This window comes from Nesoenas mayeri (genome assembly GCF_963082525.1).
Source record: "Nesoenas mayeri genome assembly, chromosome: 2".
In the NCBI taxonomy this organism is placed as follows: Eukaryota; Metazoa; Chordata; class Aves; order Columbiformes; family Columbidae; genus Nesoenas; species Nesoenas mayeri.
In genome coordinates, this window is record NC_137543.1 from 153,239,532 (window position 1) to 153,252,596 (window position 13,065).

The following is a 13,065-nucleotide window of genomic DNA, read 5'->3' on the forward strand; positions in this document are numbered from 1 at the left end:
GAAATGGCTTGGATGAGTCAAAATCCTAACTACATAAATATATATTTTAAATTAAATTACCAAATGCAGTGCAAACTTATAGAATCATAGAATGTCCTCAGCTGGAAGGGACCCACAAGGATCATCGAGTCCAACTCTTGTTCCTGTTCTACCACAAAAATATACATACATATATATAAAAAATAATATACATATGAAGCTCACAGTTCTTCGGTCACTTTTTAATTATCTAACACACCTGCCAAGGGTGCTAGAGCCTCATTAGCAAACACCTTTTCAGGGCTGCCTCCCATTGCAGCTGTAGCCTGAGATGCAGCAAGTGAAGGTCGTCATTTAAATTCAAGACAAAGCAACTGTAAAGCAGCACATTCAGCCAGAGATGTGGAGTTCCTGTGACAAGGGCTAACCAGCAGCTCTCCACCAAGTCTGGCAGTTCAGTTAATTTCATTAATTTAGTAGGCTTTGGAATAAATGCTCAAAAACAAGGCCGTAATCTCAAACTGCCAAGAGCTCTTTTGTTTCTTGAGTTTACCAATGTAGACCTGAATAGGTTTGATACCCATTTTGATACTGAACTTCATCTATTTGTTCGACAACCTTCTGGCCACCACACCCACCGAACTGAACTCCAGGGACGCTTTTCACTCTCCATGCAGGAGGGTTTCACCCTCCTTGCCCACAGCACAACACCCTTTCCCTTGACAACTCCTAAACTGTCATTTAAACACCCAAAACCTTTTATAAGAGGGTTCTTCAGCTCCTAAAAACCCCGACTTTGTGTTTTATTATCACTCCGTTCTCATTTTCCTTTGCCATGCAGTTGGGCCTCAGCACTCTTTTTTTTCTTAAACTCACTAGAGTTGCCTTCCATGACCGAATATCCTGTTTATTGCTAAACAAACACCCAGTGTGGATGCAGCACATTAGTCTGAGTTTGCAGCCTGTTCAGTGCTCTTCCAAGCCCGGATGAAAGTGTAACAAGAAGTTGTAGCAAAATTGTCATAGGCTAATCTAAGAAAGCAGAGGAGCTGTTAGAATAGTCTGAGAGTGAAACCACTGAATAATTTGCTTCTTAAGAAAACACTGCAAAGACGAACTGAGCCCTTCCTCTGTCTCTGCTGAAGGTATAGTAACACCAAGAGATGCTTAACATGATCATAACCACTCATTTGACAAAGCTTTCAGTGTCCATCAGGAAAGCACAAGGCAATAGCTAAGGGATCCAGACGGAGACAGACAGAATTTGCACCTCTGGATTCCTGGCTTTCATTTAACAAGAGGGAAATCCAGTTCCCATCTTCATATGAAACATTACTTTCTTCCTCCACCTGCATTAAGACAGACTAAAACAATCCCTCAGAAGAGGTATTTCCTTTTCAGCACTGAGGGAAATTAACTGAGAAACTCAGGGGTGACCCTTTAAAAAATGCTGCTGCCAAGTGCATCACTGCCAAAGAATTCACCGTCTCTTTTAATACAAGATACTTGCCTATTGCATACCAAGAAGAGGCTGATGTCATCGAGAGTATCTCCCTCTAAGAAAATACAGGACACTTAAGAGCATCATGACAATCTTTTCCTCCGCTTTTCACTGCCACAACATCAGCTGTTGCCACATGTATTTCCCTTTTTATATGTCTAGATCACTGGGCTTCTACTGTTGCAGCACTTACTGTCTAGGAAATTAGTTTCCTATTGCTGCTTAATACCTAAAACACAGACTTCCCCCCCCCTCCCTTTTTTTTCATTATTAAAATTAAAGGACAAGTCGTTTTAAAGAGCGATTTTTAATTTCAGAAAGTTGTTTGGGGTTATAATTTTAAAATGTGGCTTTCATTTTCATGCTCACAAACTACGTCTGTTATGAAAAGATTTAATAGCAAGCTGCTGCCTAATTAGATGACTTAATGTTGCAAAACTCTGCATTTAAAAGCAAAAGAACTGCCAAAGAAGATCAAAATCAGATTTTTTCCCCTTGTTTGCTCTGATGTGTATTTTTTTTTCTATTTGTATTAGGCACAGAAAAACGAGTTGAATGATAACACCATGAATTCACATTGTGTTTTCCTTTATACTGTTTATAAGTTAACTGCGATGTTTATAGCTTGTTTGCTTTCTTCTTTATATTTTTTTTAAAGTGACATTTAGAAGCCAATAATGCAAAGTATATTATTGAACTCTTTAACAGTGTCCGATAGGCAGACAACCCAGCTGCAGTGTGATTAAATAATCTAAGTGCCGGATCAATGAATGCAGCATGAATTAAAATGGCTGCAAGCTTCTACAAGCGTAAGATTAGAGATCAAAAAAAAGGTTTCTCTTTTTACATTTCCAAGAAAATGTAACCATTTATTTTAAAAAAAAAATTAAAAATCCATGTTTTCCTGACAGAAATAATACAGTATGATTCTAATATATGGTGACTAAACCATGTATTTTTATTGTCAAGGATCAGACTACATTTTGCCATTCTCACACTGAATAACCTCATTCAAGGAAAAAGCAGTCTCTGCTCAAGAAACATAATGGAGCTCAGATTTGGTCCAAAGTGAACTGTTATCTCACGCGTGAAGATAATGAATGTTAATTTAAAATAATGTTCTTTCAACTCCAGGGTTGGGCTTTGGGTTTTTTTTTTGTATAATCAATCAGGCCTGAAAATGTGTGCATGCGCTCTCGCACGCTCGCTCTGTCACTCATCCATAAACACGTCTTTATATATTCTCATTCCCAGATACGAGAAGATTTTCTGCAGGTGTAAACTAATATTGTCCCTTTAAAGTCACCAGTGCTGCACCAAATCATGGCAGCAAAGACACTGGTCCTCTCTCACATATACTGTGATGTGTGCAGCCCAACTTTTCCTTAATGCGCATTTCATCCCGAACTCTCCCTTTCATATGTGCTTCCCGGATCTTATTTGCGCTCAAGAGGCAACAGCTCTGGCCTTTCATTAACTCACCCCTCAAGTTCTCTTATCTCCATCAAATTGGGTGTGGACAGGCAGGTACACATGGCTCTTTTCTGCAACTGAGGCAGGAGCTCTCAAGTAACCACCAGAAGAAAAAAAAGCACTGAGGTGGGAGGCTGCAAGGCATTTGGAGAGGACAAAAAGACCAAGCCTGACCCAAACAAACAGCAATTTTTAACATTATGCAGTTATTACAGAGAATTTACAACGTTCAAAATTCAGGTTTGGAATAAATGTAATTTTCAGGTGTAAAAGCAGGAACCAAGGTCTAAATTACTATCATCTGGGAACTACTATGGGGAAAAAAGTATTCTACAGCTTTCTGTACCAGAAAACTGGGTGATTTTTGGCATCTTCCTGGGAGACATTTGAGATTGGCAATGGCTGGAGACAGTACTCTGGATTACATGACATGCTAGTTTGAGCAAGAAAGGCCATTCTCACGTAGGAAGAGCCAATTTGGATCCCCTTCCTTCACACTGGCCCAGGAAACCCTGTAACTGCTTATCCACCGCCTTGGCAGAGCGAACACTGTTCTGCTTCCAGGCTCCTCGGTGCCCTCGGACCCAAAGCCACCGCGCCACCGATTACCTTCAGCTGAGATTTATCAATGTTTCCTGTGCCACTATAAGGAACAAAAATCATTCCATTCTATTGAAAGCTACACATCTTCAGAAGTAAGTGCTACAGGTCAGCCTTATAGTTGGATGATTTGTAAATGGGTTGTTTTCATAAAACTTTTTAAAACTGTTTAGAAAAAGAACGTCAGCACAGATTAGAAAACCCAATAAAACTGGCACCTGGAGGTACTTGACTGATAATCCATATTTCCTAAAAGGTCCAAGCTGAATAAGAAGAGGAGCTCTCACGTCTGGAATCAGAGAGAAGTGAGGAGTATGCTTCCAATTAGGTTTTATAAAGGAGCCTTCTGGGAGCCAGCAGAGTGGAAAGTATACAGGAAAAGGAAGAATCTCTTACAACAAATATTTCCTGTAAGTCTATTCACTTCAGGTCAGTGTAAGAAGACAACAAAGCTAAAAAACTGAAAGATGCAATTACAGATTGAGAGCATCTGTTTCTTGCTCTCTAACACTGTCAGTCTGAAATGCTTCTAGGTATGCATCACCACTCTCCTTCAAAGAATATGTTGGTGAAATAAAACCATCTTTTTCTTCACAAGCAAGCAAGCAAGATTTTAATACTTATGGTAACTTTTAAACAACCTAGCATTGCACTCTAGTCAGATTGAGGTCAGACACTACGAGTTACCAATGGCAAAGCGTATATCCCTTCTCAGCCTTTCCCACATTTTACCAAGATCAAGAAAAGTTTTCAGAAAGCTATTTTGATTGGTGAAAATAATATAAAATTTGCCTTTTTTATTGAGAAAATGTTCATGTCAATGGCAAGTTACTGTGTGCCATATCTGCAAATGTCAGCTTGCACATGACACTGAAATATACAGTTTCCTGAGAAAAGGTTCATGCAGCCAGTTCTAAGGAACATCCTAAAGTCTCAACTACAGTTATATGAAGCTGAAAATGGTGCCAGCCTGGTTCCTGTGAAAACAACTGGTAACAATTCTTCACTTTTAATTAACATAGAAAGGAAAAAGTTTTCTGAGACTTCTGAATTGCAAAACAAAGAACAGAAGCACAAGGTGAGGAGAAAATTACTCCTAAACTCCTTGTTGCATGGAGCAACAAGGATTGTCTAGATTTTGCAGGTAAACTTTGATGAGCAGGATGAGTCAAGGTAATTTTTGCAATTAACACGTTTCTAATTTATGCTTTGTGATAGAAAAAAGAATATAAAATCATTTGATTATTAAACTTGCTTTCACATACATGATTTCCATAATTCTGAAACTATGTTAAAGTGCTCAGTTTCCTCCCATATCTGTTTCCTACCTTTCCTAATATAAAAAGAAACCTTTCTTCTCATAATACTATCAGCGTTTCCGTTAAGAAACATTGTATTTCATACAGACTTTGAGAAATACAGAACATGTTAATAGTCACCAATAGAAAAACATCAGCCATGTTTCCTCTGTTCTCTTCATAGATACTATAAATTCCTTCAAAGACTAATGTAAATGCAGGAAAAGTGCCTGAACTTCAATGGGAACAATCATCAATGTAAAATGTAGCATGTGCGAAAGTCTCTTTAAAATAACAGTAGTTGTATTGTTGATATTCAAAAAGTACAAGAAAAAATGCCTATATAACATTGCACACTCCAGCAGAAGAATCCAAAATATAACATTATATGAAATTATACAGGCAAAATAAACTGCATCTGTGTTCTTCCTTGAATATTGGAGTTGTAGGTAAAGTTTTAATTTTTAAAAATATTATATGAAAATCAACTTGATTCATCAGTATGCTCTAAGGCCGACACATTTTTATGCCTGTGGGAAAGGAGTGCTTACATGATCAAGGTCTCCAGCACTATATTAATATTAATCTATTGGTAACAAGGAATTTTCTGCAGTGAACGTCATGAATTTTCATCAGTGAACAATCAGTGGCCTGTGATTACACTTTTATGACACAGCAATTCTTTTGTTTTGATTTTGAACAATTTTGAATCTGAAACTTAAGTAATTGGTTGTGGAGAAGGGATTATGCATAAACATCGGGTTGAAGCTTGTCCCTGAAGTCAGTGATGGCTCAGGAGATACTGATCACAAAACTAAAATCTGACCAAAGGGCAAACTGGAGAAACAAAACCCCCACCATTCTGAGGTAAAACTTCCACTTTAATTTGTGCGTGTCACACAACAAGGCACACACCACCTCATCTTCAGAAGTTTTCTGTTACTGGCAGTGACACCTAGAAAATAGTAAAAAGGCACAAACAACGCAGACCCGGCTGCTACTTGGTCTCTGAGTTGAGAAGCAACTGCAATTGTGAGCAGCTATGTGTAGTGTGAGAACCTCCCCCTGAGTGCACAAACACTGTGTGAGGCTTAATAGAAAAAGATGATAGCGTGCTAAGAAAGATAAAGCTTTCTTGTCTCTCAGATCTTGTCAAAGATTTGTCGAGCAGTAAACATACATTACATACTTTTAATTTATCTTTCACTGTATATTATTTCTAGCTACTTGGGGATTCTGCTAATCATTCGCTCAATCCTACTCTGTTTCACTTCATCGCTTTTCCAAAAGGTTCCAATAAGACCTAATGGTGGAAGATAAGAATCGCTCTGCTAAAATTAGTGAACTAAGTACCACATCCCGTGAGTCACTGCGTGCGACTCCCATCCACCCATCTCTACAAAAGACCAGACAATAACGTCGTGTTTTAAGCACATGAGATCAAAGTACAAGCTTTCCAAAATGCTGCTTCTGACTGCTGTACCTACTATCAGAGTCCTACGGTCTCTAACTGAAGCAACAGTTAAATTAGCTACATTAAAATCATATCTTTGAATACAAGGCCAGTTGGTTTCGTGCTTATTTTTAACATACTAACAAAGGAAAAGGAAACGAAGCATAGGAGAGAGGCAAATAGCAATATGTTTAACTCTTCTTTTTTAAAATTACTAGATCTCAAATCAATAGTATACTATTACAGACAAAAATGAATTAACACAGTGAGACCAGTACTTTGGAAGCAAAAATGCTATTTCCACAGAAAGGGTGAATGGGATGTTACTGGTATTTTTGCAGGTATGCTCCATTTCATTTTTTAACCGATAAGTGCATTTTAGCACTTCACATTTCAGTGTCTCTGGTGCTAAATTTATTTGTTAAGAACTAGTTTTATATCATACTACAATTTTGAGTTGTATGAAGAGCCATAAGCTTTAATTCACAATGGTTTATTCTGCAATTATTTAATCTTGGAATTGAACATTGAAGATAGTGTAAAAGTAAATGCAAAGATATTCTGACTGTTGGTAGAGCAGTAAAAACATTTTACTTATATTGTTTAATATGTTTGTAATTTTGAAATTACCAATATTATTGTTCTGTCATTTTAACCAATAACATACTTCAAACTCAAATTACACGTCTCTATAGATTCACAGCAGAAACTTCTGCACTTTAGTGAAGTAGAAAATGAGAGACTGGAAGAAAATCAAAACCAGTGCTTTTGTACACAAAACTCTCAGTAAATACACTTTGGATTTAGCTACATGGTATAGCTACAGGATCAAGCTCTGACAGGGTATCACCAAAGCTGGCTGGCCTAAAATTAGACACCGTGAGCTTTAACTTGGGTTCATGGACATGTCACAGCGTATCACCACTGTGCTTGCTGTCACCTGCCCACAAAGTCCCTGTTTATCTCAGCGAGTAAATAAAAACAGAAGAGACACATTAAAAAAAAATGAAAGAAATCTCAATAAAACATAAGGAAAAAATCAGCACTTAGCAAAGCATATGATTCAAGTTAGTTTAACCTTTAATAACTTGTGTATTAGAATAAATTGATTGCAGCCATCTTATATGAAGAAGCATTTCAAGCCAACTGTGCGTGTATGTTTTCAAACACTCCATGGAACAGTATAGCTAGAACAAGTAACTTATTTACTCCTTAGAAACAAAAATAACACTAAAAAAAACCATTATGCAGTTATTTGCCTAGTTTTACCCTTAAACAAATGTTACTCATACAATTCAATATTCACAGCTTAGTTATAAATAAATAATACAACAGAGTTCAGACTTGCTGAATTAACTCGGTTGGTTTAAGTAGATGATAAAACTATGTTCAAAGACTAACAATGAAAATGGAGGGGGGGAGAACTGCTCTGAAGCCAGCCCTGGTGTGAAGGGAGAAGCTGCAGAGGCCTCAGAGCTCAGGACTGGGGGTGCCACAAGTGCTCACCCCCAGGCTGGAGGGCCCGTGGTTATCACTCCGTACACAGCCACTCTGGCACCCATCAGTCTGCTTCCACTTACCTCCACTACACCCCAGAACGAAGGGGTTTTTTCGATAAATATTATTTTTCCACCATTTAAAGACAAATTTGAGCTTTATTTAAAAAAAAAAAACAAAGCTTCCCCTGCTTGTTTTACATTTTGTATAGATGGCAAGGTATTCTTCCACCAGTCCTGAGTTTGCATCTTTACACTGCACTGAAAATTACCAAAAACTTGCTTTTAGGAATGTAAGAGTTAAACTTATTAAGAAATTCCTGGAAAATTGAATCATTACCTCATCTTATAAACTACCTATTTTGCAGGCTATATTCTCCTGACTGGCAGATTAAACCTTAGAACAATAACCCAATTATGAGCTAAATTTACATGCAACTGATCAAAAATCATCCAGAACCTGACAAGAACAATCTTTGTTCACAACATTTAGCACAAGTAACACTGACAGACTAAAATGTATGAGCTATATAAAAGATGACATACGTTGCACTGCCCGGCTACCAAGGGCACCACGCTCCAAGTGCTATGGGAGTGTTCATCACATCCTGAGACTAAAAAAAAAATCAACAAAAACGAACAAAAAACCCCCTGCTGATAAGGAACATGATCAGACATTAGCTCCTAAACAAGCAGTGCAAGAAGGATGGCTAAAGAAAGTCTTATTACATGGGAGGAAAACCACCCCAATTAGTAAAACCAGTGGTCAGGATCTGAAAGAAATGTATATATTTACTGGCTTGACATGGGAAAAAGAATTGGTCCAACAATTCTGACCCAATTATCCAAAAAAATATAACCCCCCTCTACTTTACCTCATTGAGGAAAGTAAACTCTTGTATGCATCTGGCCAGTAATTTAAAACAACTCAGCATTTTATGAACCAGGTTCATCACTGGTGCGAGCCATACATACTTTGCACAGATGAATTTTTAGTTTGACTTGGCATTTTTAACAACCTACATTACAGATAAAAGACTTATTTTACTGACACATAGCGTTTTGGAGCAGGCTAAAAAGTCATTTAAGAAGAAAATCAGAACTTTACTGAACACATCTTCATCATCACCCTGTCCCTCTTTCAGAACATTTTTCCTGGTCGGATTCAGTGCCTGAAGTCTTTACGCACTTCCAGAGCTAAATGCTCTGAAATACTGTGGAAGGAAGTAAACACAAAAACCAGCTACAGGCATGTCCAAAATTTGCAAACTTTAGTTGACCGAAGCTGAATACTCAATTTCAAAACAAGTCTCCTAATTCCGTAATGTCCCGATTCACCAATTGTGTGACATGAGACAATTCTCTAACAAAGTAGACAATATAGACATCTATGGGGAGGTTTAAATGCCTAAAATTAGATAAAAACAACGTTTGAAGATATTTTATTATTTGTTCTTGAAGTATTTAATCCTAATTCAGGGACCACAGCTAGCAGCATCCAGTGGTCCCCAAGCTGTGCTTCCCTGGTAGAAATGCACAACAGTCTAGATGTGGCCTAAGCTGCTCCAAGGTGAGTTTAAGGACAAATTCATTGTCTATCCACATTGATTTCTGCTCCAGGAGCACCCACATCACCAAGAGCACCCAGTAGGTTATATTCACTTGCAAGGTGGAAACACTGAGCACACTTCTCAACCTTTTCCTATCTCATTTGCTCTTGAGACGATGTTACGCTGAAAAGATTATTCAGGCTCTTCCCCTGTAGAAGCCTCAAGACTCTCCTAAACTGTCTCTTCTACTCTCTACTGCAAAGGCAAGCAGGACCTCCGGGGAACCTGAGCACTAGCTGCATACAGACCACCTATAGATACCATGGACACACCACACAGATTACAGCATATGACCTGGCACTCACAGAGATCACTGTAACAAAGTTGTCGTTACTGCCATAGTTTTCATTTTTGTCCCTGAAAAGTTAAAAAGTATTGCTCTGGCTCACAACACATAAAGGCTAAGACAAACTACTAAGAATTTTAGTTTGTGATGAACAAAATCAATTGTGTTTATATTTAAAAGTAATAGCTGTAAGTGACTGCTTAGATTTTAAAAATAAATAAATACACCAGTTTAACTGGTACGGAGGTCACTTCTCTGTTAAATTTCTGCTATAAAGCTCAAAAACTGGAAGAAGAACATCTTCTAGCACACCACCAAAGTCTCAACACTCCCACCCAACATTCACACACTCACAAATCCCTTTATATAGCTGACTTCATCACTAGGTATTCCACCACACTATCCAGCTCCTGCGATGGAATGCGAGAGTAATTTTTCTCACTTAGACCTTTGGTGCCCGACTCTATATGAAATATCAGTTGCAGATGCCTTTTCTTGATGGCAGAGACCACCATTCGTAGCCAAATCAACAGAGTCATCAGTACAGTAACTTTTTTCCCCACTCATTAAAACCAAACTCACTATCAGAAAGATAAAGTGCTCTCTGCTGTACTACCTCATCCATGAACCATTCACTTCCCCATATAAATATCTGGCGAAAGCAGAGTTTGTTTAGGCACGGAAAAACTGGCATTAAACATAAATCCACACTGGGAATTATTTTGCAGACACTTTCACTTTTATACAAAACCAGCAGTCAGCAAATGGTCTACTTCCCTAAAGACTCTGTAGTGCACTCAGAATGGCTGATAATGAAATTTTAAAAAGTGGCGATATGCCAGGTCCTTTGCACTGAAGGCTGAGGGACTAGAAAAACCCAAGGGACTGCAACCCAAACCACAACGTGGCATTTCCATTCCCACTCTTCCCCCTTCCCAACACCTGTCTCAGTGATCGCCCTTGAAGAATTAAACAATTTCCTATAAAGAACAGAAACAAAAGTGCAATAAAACAAGCATCATTAAGACAGGAAAGTGTTTTCTACCTCTAGTCCTTTCCACTGCAGTGAAGGTCTCAAAACTACCACAGTTAACTCCTACAAAACGGAGACTGTGGCAGATGATTCCGAGGGGTTAAAATGCCAACTTACACAATTATAAACCAAACCTTTTCCTCTTCTTAGGCCACTTCAGCTCTACTCTTCCTAAAGTTCTGTTTGCCACACTCACAGAGCACAAAAACAAATTCCCAAAGTCTGCTGTTTTCAGGCTAAGCCCCAAAAGACACACAAAGTTTTCCAAGTCCTTAACATCAGTATTTTACGGGGGGGGCTGTTCTCTGAAACACACAGAAGGTCAGGAAAGCGCACCAAAGCTCCCCATCACCTTTACCATCGGGATCCCCACACTTAGACTTGCACCTTTTCCCTGCAAAAGAAAGAAGAGGCAGACAGGCCTCTGGACAACCCCTGCGGCAGGGAAGAGGGAAAATGCCTCACAAAGTGAACCAAAGGGAGTTATTGGGAGATATGGTTTGGGGGACACGTACACACACAAAGCCCCCCCAAAACACCACAACCAAGCCCCTCAGCAGTTCACGTTCTCCCGCAATCCGCCCGCCGATGCGGCGGGGCCCCGGGAAGGCCGCAGGGAGCGGGCGAGCTGCTTGCGGAGGGCGCGGGAGGGCCCGGCCCACGGCAGCCGCGCCGCCCGCACGCCCCTCGCCCGCAGCGCTGGAGGAGGAGGGCGGAGATACCGGGCCCATTCCCCCCCGCCCGGGCCCTACCCCGGAGCAGACGGGGAAGGCCAGGAAGCCCCCAGGGCCATGCCGGGGGACGAGGCGCTCCGCCAGCAGGGCGCTCCGGGAAGGCAGGGGCCCCGTCCCCCGCCTGCCCTCTGGGCAGCCCGGGCGGCAAGGCCGTCCCCCCCGCGGGGGTGGGAGGAGGGATGGGGCTCTAAGTTCACCCTTTCCCCTGTCCCCTCCTCCTCCCCCCCGCGGGGAAGGGAGCCATGGCCCCACTCCCGCCGTCTCTCTCCTGTAGAGACTCGGCGCTGTCGAGCAGCTGCCATTACTCGGGCCAAGACCCGTCCTCCCAAGTAGAGATCCCCCCCACCCCGGCGAGGAAATCAAGTGGAGGCGGGGGTGTGTGCGAGAGAAAGGGAGCGGGAAGTGGGGAGCAAAGCGGTCGCCCCGCATGTGGGGAAAGAGGGAGGCCGGGGGCCGGCGGGGCTGAGGCCGGGCTGCGCCACACCCCGCTCGGCCTCGCCTCTCACGCGAGTCCCCGGCTCCCCCGCTCCCTGCAGGCCCGCGCAGAGCGGTGGAGGCAGCGATTCTCTCGTGTGCTCTTCTCCCCACCCCATCTCCTCCCGCCCCGACCCCCGGCTGACTGCAACTCGGCACGGGGGGCGAGGGGGACCGGCCGCCGCCGCCTCTCAGCCGAAATCCGACCGGGGAAGGTGTGGGGACAAAAATAATCGCCGTTAATAATCACACGCGCTCCGCCGCCGTCCCCTTCTCCTCCTCGATTTCCAAGCGGGCGGCCAGATAATCCTTTCCACTCCGAAAAATGAAATAATAAGAAAAAAATCCCGCCTTCTATCTTCCCCCCCCCCCGCTCCGCAGCCCCACACATTTTATGATCAAGTATAATTGCTCCCCCCTCCCCATATGGCACCCCGCGGGGGGCAGGATTGCCCCCTCCCCTGGTGCCCAGCCCTTCCCCTGTCCCCTCTCCCTCATCTCCTTGGAACAGTGTGTACATGATTTTGTAGTTTTTTTAAGGCGCCATGTTTATAATCCTCCATCATATTAAAAAAAAAAAATCCGCCCAGCATGAGACACGGCGTCTCTCGCACCCCAAAGCCAGGCAGCCAGACACAGAAATATCCACAGGGCTGTAAATTCACCCCCCCTCCCGCACACACACCCCTCCTCCCCAGACTTAAAAGTCTCTCTCACCTTGTGCTGCTGCCGCTGCTTCTGCTGCTGCAGGGGGGGGAGAAGTTAAGCCAGGGGAAACTTTTCAATCCCTTCCCCAGGCTGCTGCCGCCTCCTCCTTCCACATATTTTTCCTCTCAGAGTTTTATTGTGTCTGAATTTTCTCTCTCTCTCTCCTCTTCTGTCTGTCCACAGTTCAGGTTTCTGGGGTAAACAGGGTTTAGGATGGTGCTAGGGATATTTGGGAGAAGGAGAACTCTAGTGGTGTCTGCTGGAGTTGCTGTTTGTTTCTTTTATTATTTTTTTTAATAATACATTTGAAACGTATCTTTAACTATTTATTATATATGTATTTTATCACACTCTTAGATCTGGACCCTATCTTATCACAGAGGAAAAATACGCTGCTTATCTGGCCCTGATACATGCAAA

At 41.7% G+C, this 13,065-nt stretch overlaps 1 protein-coding gene across 3 annotated transcripts in view; it reads right to left on the bottom strand.

Moving 5' to 3' along the window:
- Positions 1 to 12,833, bottom strand: part of ZMYND11 (zinc finger MYND-type containing 11) — a 107,718-nt gene extending 94,885 nt beyond the window's left edge. For all 3 annotated transcript variants that reach the window (XM_080339081.1, XM_080339080.1, XM_080339079.1), the window contains exon 1: positions 12,655 to 12,833. The gene's annotated coding sequence lies outside the window, so the exon portion shown is untranslated. The remainder of the gene's footprint in view (positions 1 to 12,654) is intronic.
- Positions 12,834 to 13,065: the final 232 nt, after the last annotated feature.